Below are 6,406 nucleotides of genomic sequence, written 5' to 3' on the forward strand. Positions count from 1 at the left end.
GCAAAGCTGTTTGCAGGCTGACACATTGGTAATCAACAGTAAACACATCTCAATTCGCTCTTTACAAGAAGGATAACCAGCCATGCAGTGAGAGTACTTGATGGAAATTCACTGCAACTGGGACAAAACCCCAAACAGCCAGAGAAGGTGTCACTCTAGTCAAGTACTGAAAAATAACGTAACTCTTGCATTGTTCAAGCCCTTCCTTTGTAGCCAAGGGGACTGAGGGCAGAATTAGACACATTTGCCACAGATTTTAGACTGTTTAAGCTGTTTTAGTTCTCTCCTTAACCTGAACCTTTAGTGTCTTCACTTGCATCTTAATCCTGAGCTGATTTGTCTGAATGGAACAGGTAGCACAGAAATGTGGATCATGAGCTTCATCTCTCATCCCTGCTGCTGTATCATTGACTTCAGTGAGCTTCCAGAGGAATGAGTCTGGCCCACAAGAGGATGTGAACTGTCAGGAAGACAAACCTCTTTCTCATCCATTTGAAATGTTTGTGGGAAAGAATGCCCTAAATATTTAGCAGCTTGTGTAATTTGAGAGGCAATGCAGGGTTTTTTTAATTTTATTTTTCTCCCTACCTTTCCATTTTCTTTATTAAATACAGGAAAACCTTGCCTTAGGCCCAATATGCTTATGACAGGGAAAAAATATCTGCCAGAACCTCCATTATTGCTCAGGCCTGTATATATTGTTATTGCTCTTGTATTTGTAATAGCAAAAAGTGACTATGTCGCTTATGAAAAATCCTATTTGCAGAAAAATACCCACCTCCCTCCACTTTTTCCAAAGCCAGCACAGTGTGTAAAGAATCCAGGAGGTTTTATGTTGGTCCTGTCAATGCAGCAGGGCTCAAAGCAGCATGGATGTAAGTGCTGGACACGTGTGCATTGCAGTGGTGTACCTGAGTGATGCAGCTCCTGGAAACAGGAGGGAGCAGAGATGTTTTAATCTGGTTTAGCTTCCACTCCCTTGCATTTTTGGGAATCAGTGCAGCTTCACAGAAAGCACCACTCAAATCTTCTGCAGCCCACCCTGGTTTCTGGTGGACAGAGGAAATAATGTGGGACTTGACTGCTGCAAACTTCCTATGTCCCTGCTGGGGTCAAAATACAGCCAAACTGATTGCCTGTTTCAACCACCATCAAAGACCTTGCCCCTTCCTATTTCAGCTGCAGGGAGCTGCAGTGAGTCAGGCTTGGGTGGAGAGGGGAGATCCTCCACCCAGATTGCCAGCTCAAGCTTGCCAGGGCTTTATCTTGTGTTCTTAGGCAATGTGTTAAAGTTCTGCTTCGGGAAGAGCTCAGGGTTACACTCTTAGAGAAAAGCACAGTCCATCAGCATTATACACCAATGCCTGGCTGCTGCCTCTTCAGTGCTGTGTGGGGCAGGACCCTGGGAGACACCCATTTCTGTGCATGGATGGAGCTGGTTTACATTTCATATGTGAAAAGGGATGGCACAAGGCTCGTGAATAACGCTGAGCGTGGGAATGTTCTCCCTGGGAGCGTGGCCATTCGTGTGTGTGCACAATTGCAAATTCCCAGTCCAAGTGAATATGTAGAAGTTCACATTTATGCACCATTGAATTTACATGATACTGTCCACAAAAATCAACATTTTGGAGCTTCTAGAACATCCTTCGCATTTCTCCCCTGTGCAGGGTGACTGAAGCAGATTCTCCTTGACTGGGATATCTAGGCAGCAGGTCCCTGGATGTGTATCTTTCTCTCCAAGAGCTGTGCCAGCTGGTTGCTGGTACCTTCAAAGGATGAGATGTTGGCACCTCCTTTGGCTCCTGTACAACCGAGTGCTCTTCTTTCCCAGCAGAAAGATCTCTGCTCTCTGCCTTTGCCCTTGCCTAGGGCTGAGATGTCTTTATCACATTTACCCCGTGGGCACAGGAAGTGATAATATATAAGAAATTATTTTGCAACCCTATTTCTACTAATCATTGCCACTCCTACTGTAATAACAGACAGATGCAACATACACGATTCATGTTTCTATTATTTTTTGCAATAGTTTGCATGTGTTTTCCATTTAATTACAGTATATGGATTTCATATCTCTCATTTTTCCCCTTCTTGCATTTAAAATTGAATTTGATATCTGTGATATATAGATAGGCCTGTGGTAAATTGTCTGATGCACTGTACACTCTTAAGTCTGTCTCTGCAAATCTCTTAAGTGCTCTGAATATTTTCCAGTTTTGTTGGTGATGCAATAGTATCTGGGATTGTATTGGAGTAGTTTCTGCACAGAGCAGAGGAGTAGCTTGAACATTTAAAGAACGTTTGCTTGGCAACAGGACCAGCACCAAAACCAATCACAACCATTTTCAGTTGTTAGAGAACTCTTTGCACCTTTATATCTCAAAACAAATTGTGAAAGACTTTGCAGGAGGAGAAAACTGAGCGCTGCTCAGTGATGACCAGGATACCATCCACAGGGTACTGACAGCACTGAAATAGAAACCAGATTTTTGTGACTAACCTACTCAGTGGGAAACATAATAATTCAGGCTGGAAGATGATCCTGTGGTGTGTTACTCATCAGATCCTTCCTTTACCCACCTGTATTGACCTGAGCATGTTGTAAAGCTTGAGAAAGGAGATTTCAGTCCAAGTTTTACATGAAAGAAGGCAGCTGAACTAGAGAGAAACAAAGAAACATTGCTCAATGCCTGTTCCTACATTGAAATAACATGAAATAGTGGAAATCTTACTAACAGTGGGCTCTGCCTCCTCTGTAACTTCCTGTGTGTTTCAGAAAGATTTGAGTTATCCTGCTACTTACCAAGAGGAGAAAAACAGCATAAGAGCGTTGGTTAATGGGCATGCTTTGGATTCACACTGGATCCTGGAAGCAAAATTGTCCCCTGTGGATGTAGAGGTATCATGCTAAATCCCCTCAGGTAATAGTCAAGTCTTGTTTTTTTTCTAAAGTGCAATGTCTGGTTGCAGTGTGCTCTACAGATCGATCAAACATCTGCAAATGACATGTTTTTAAAACAATGGGTGCATGCTTACTTAGTTCACACATAGCCCACAGAGGCTTTGAAGGCTTGGTGAATTCCATTCAGTAAATAACTGTAAAGAAAACAGACTGTTGAAACATCTTTAAATGCACATTATGCCATCAAGCTATGCTGTTAGAAAAGAGCTGTGGTGTTTGGGAAAAATTAAACATTTTCAACAACTGTCCAAATACATATTTATATATAGTTTATGTACACATAGTGTACACAAAGATATGTCTTTGAGAACTCTTGGGCCCCTACAAGTTTTATTAATTATTCTTTGAATACAGTATTTTTGGTCACTTAAACACTGCAAATAGACAGAAGACAGTTAATAATAGGGAGGGGAGAAATGCTGATTTCAAGGGAATTTGCAACTTCTCCCACAACCTTTAGTAGCAAATGGCAAAATATTGATATGGGGTGTATGGAATGGACCTGTGTGGGGAGAGGACAGAGAACTCTATTAGTACATGTTTGTTCAGCCAGGTGAATAAAAAGACATTTCTCTTGCTGAGAACTCTCCTGGTCAGTTCCAGCTGGAGATGACCAGCACTAGGGCTGTTACCACTGAAGCTTTTTATCATTACTTTTATGCCATCTAGGACCTGCAGATATTTTGGTATTCTGAATTCCCTAGACACCCAATATTAAATGGTTTGTGTCCTAATTCCTGTTCAGTCGATGAGGAGCAGAGTCTGTGGGCTTCTGGCTTCGTTGTTTAAGGAAGGGTACAGTGTGATACTTGAAAGACAAAATTTCTTTAGATAAGAAACTTCAGAGTAGGGACCTTACTTTCCTGCTTGCCTGTGATGTTATCAAGCAATAATCCTTGTTAAGTAAGGATTAATGTTCAAACATGATCACGCTGATGAAATGTCTTTTTGGCTGCAGAGGAGACCTGGCAGAGTCTCCCTCTGCCTGCCTTTGGATGGTTTTATAGACCTCGTTCACATCAGCCACCTTACCTGTGAGTGGGGTGGGGGATCATCAGCTTCTCCTACTACCACTGAGGAGCATCTTGGGTCTGAGATCTCACCTGTGTCTAAGAATAATGCCCTACAAAAGCATCTTTTAGTTGTAAAGCTCTGAAAACAAGTCCTCTGTCAGCTCTAAAGTTGTTTTGGATTTCATCAGCTTGTTTTATCACATGCTAGAGAGTGCCAGTGTTAAGAAGACTTGTCTTAAGCAATCCTCTTAGTGCTCCTGAGAGAGGTGGTTATATTTTAAATATAGTGACTCAATCTGTTGTCCATCTCTTATGGACAACTTGATCAGACCCCATGGGACAAAGTCAGTGGAGCCTTGTAATATCTAAAAAGCCCCTTTAGCAGCAGCACTGTTTATTTTTCGGTTGTAGTGCTTATTTGCTAATTCCCATCTCATTGCAAAACTTTCTAGGTACTCTGATTTCGTTATCTGACTTGTTAGGAGTGAACATGGCCCTTAAGGATTCCTCTATTTTTGGACAGTTGTCAATTTTACCAATTAAAAGAACGCCTTTGGATGGTTATCAGAAGCTGGAGCTGAAAACATGTTTGCAATTACTGATGACATAGCTGTTTCTATTTGCTGCTCTCTCTTTTAATTCCCAAAAGTGATATTTTTTTTGGCAGTAGATATGAGAAAATATGTCACTGTGTATAATTACAAAATGCTGTTCGTTTCTGTCTTGTAACAGTGGGGGGTTAGTTGGTACAACACATTTGGTTCATTCTTGGCTCACTCAGCTGCATGACACACATTTAAGTGTATTATTAATTGTCATGCTAATATTCATTACCATGTTAATTTCCATGGAATCATATAATTCTACATGCCTCCAAATTGATGTTCAAGTGTATATGCAAGCATGAAAAAACCCCCAATGAATGGTTTCCTAGAACATTGTAATAAGCCTTAAATAAAATCACCTTCTGAGCATTTTCTCCTTGACACCTGGGCTTTTTCAACAGACTTTGACCCCACCATGATCATTGCTACAAAACAAGATTCATCCCTGGGAATGGGCTTTGTACAAAGCTGCATTAAATGTTCATTGTGCTTTCAACCAGATTCAAAATACAAATCCACAGTACTGGCTTTACTTTAATTTCCTAAGTTGCATCTGCCATCTTATCAGAGCAATCTGACTGCACAGTGCACTGTAGAAGCTGCATAATATTTTCAGTGGCCTGGATTTTTCAGTTGGTATATAACAAATATATGAATAATGGCTCTATAAGTGTCTGAATTCTTCTCACTCTTGTTTTGCAAGAGAAAGTTCTACTAGAAACAGTAACTTAGGAAGAGCGAATCTGTGGGATAAGAGGTAAACCTCAATTTAAATGACTGTTGCCTGGGAATTTAAGAGGACTGATACAAATATTTTGAGGAGTAAAGATCTCAAATCAGTAAGAATTTTTCACTGGTTTTGAATGTGTATCAGACTTCCAGTGCATGTTGTCTGTATAAAAAAGAAGAGGGCACATCATGTCTGAAGTGCTCTATTTTTCCAGAAAATATGCCCATCTAAGAAAAACGTTTTCATTTTAGAAGCAATAGTTAGAAGTGAGTGCACCTGCTGCAGTTTGTAGATGGGTGGGTTCTTATCTCTAATCCTGGTGAAGTTTTAAGAGGTTTCAGACATTTATTATCCACTTTTACTTCTCTTTCTTCGAGAACTCACAGGCTGAGGCAAGAGAGAGGGTGGCTTTAGCTTCTTGCCTCGGCTGGGGGCTGTCACTCTGAGCCATGGCACGAAACCAGGGTGGGGTCACCGCCCTGGAAATTTTATTGTAGCATAAAAATAGCTCCCTGCCAAAGTCCTCATAGAGGAATGTATTTCAAGGTCAGTTACACTCCACGATCGTCTCAAAACATGCTTGTAAATAAATTGCATGGGCTTAGCCCTGCTGTCATTGACATTTCCCCCCAAGTAAATGCCAGGCTTGCTGTGGAGAAAATTCCACTGACTGAGAGCCCCACACCTGAACGGGCTTAGAGCTTCTCTTCTCAGCTGGGATTTAGTAGTCTCGGTTCTAGGTGGCAGCAAAGCCCTTCTCAAACCCTCTGAGCTGCTTGGGGTACACCTGCCCTGGGTACTGAGGAGCAGAGGTGCTGGAAGCTGCCTGGCTGGAGAGCAGAGCTGGAAAAGCAGGGCACTCCTGCTCCAACAGGTCCCTGCTGCTGCTGCTGGGGCTGAGCAGGGCTCTGGGGACACAGCTGCCTCTCACAGCCTGTTTATTTGGGCAGGAGCTGCATGTTTTCCTGTGCTGCAGCTGCACTTCCCAGGGTGGGACTCTGCTGCTCCGTGTCTCTGTCTGGTGACAGTGTAGGCAGTTTCAGGCACAGGTGAACTCTTACCAAGCATTTGTGTATTTTCCTACAACAGCCAG

General features: G+C 42.1%; 1 long non-coding RNA gene across 9 annotated transcripts in view; it reads left to right on the forward strand.

The window, feature by feature from the left end:
* Positions 1-6,406, forward strand: part of LOC107210020 — a 204,986-nt gene that overhangs the window by 29,177 nt on the left and 169,403 nt on the right. For all 9 annotated transcript variants that reach the window (XR_004499070.1, XR_004499068.1, XR_004499069.1 and 6 more), the window contains one exon: positions 2,780-2,924. This is a non-coding gene — a long non-coding RNA (uncharacterized LOC107210020). The remainder of the gene's footprint in view (positions 1-2,779; positions 2,925-6,406) is intronic.

This window comes from Parus major, chromosome 11, assembly GCF_001522545.3.
Source record: "Parus major isolate Abel chromosome 11, Parus_major1.1, whole genome shotgun sequence".
Classification (NCBI taxonomy): Eukaryota; Metazoa; Chordata; class Aves; order Passeriformes; family Paridae; genus Parus; species Parus major.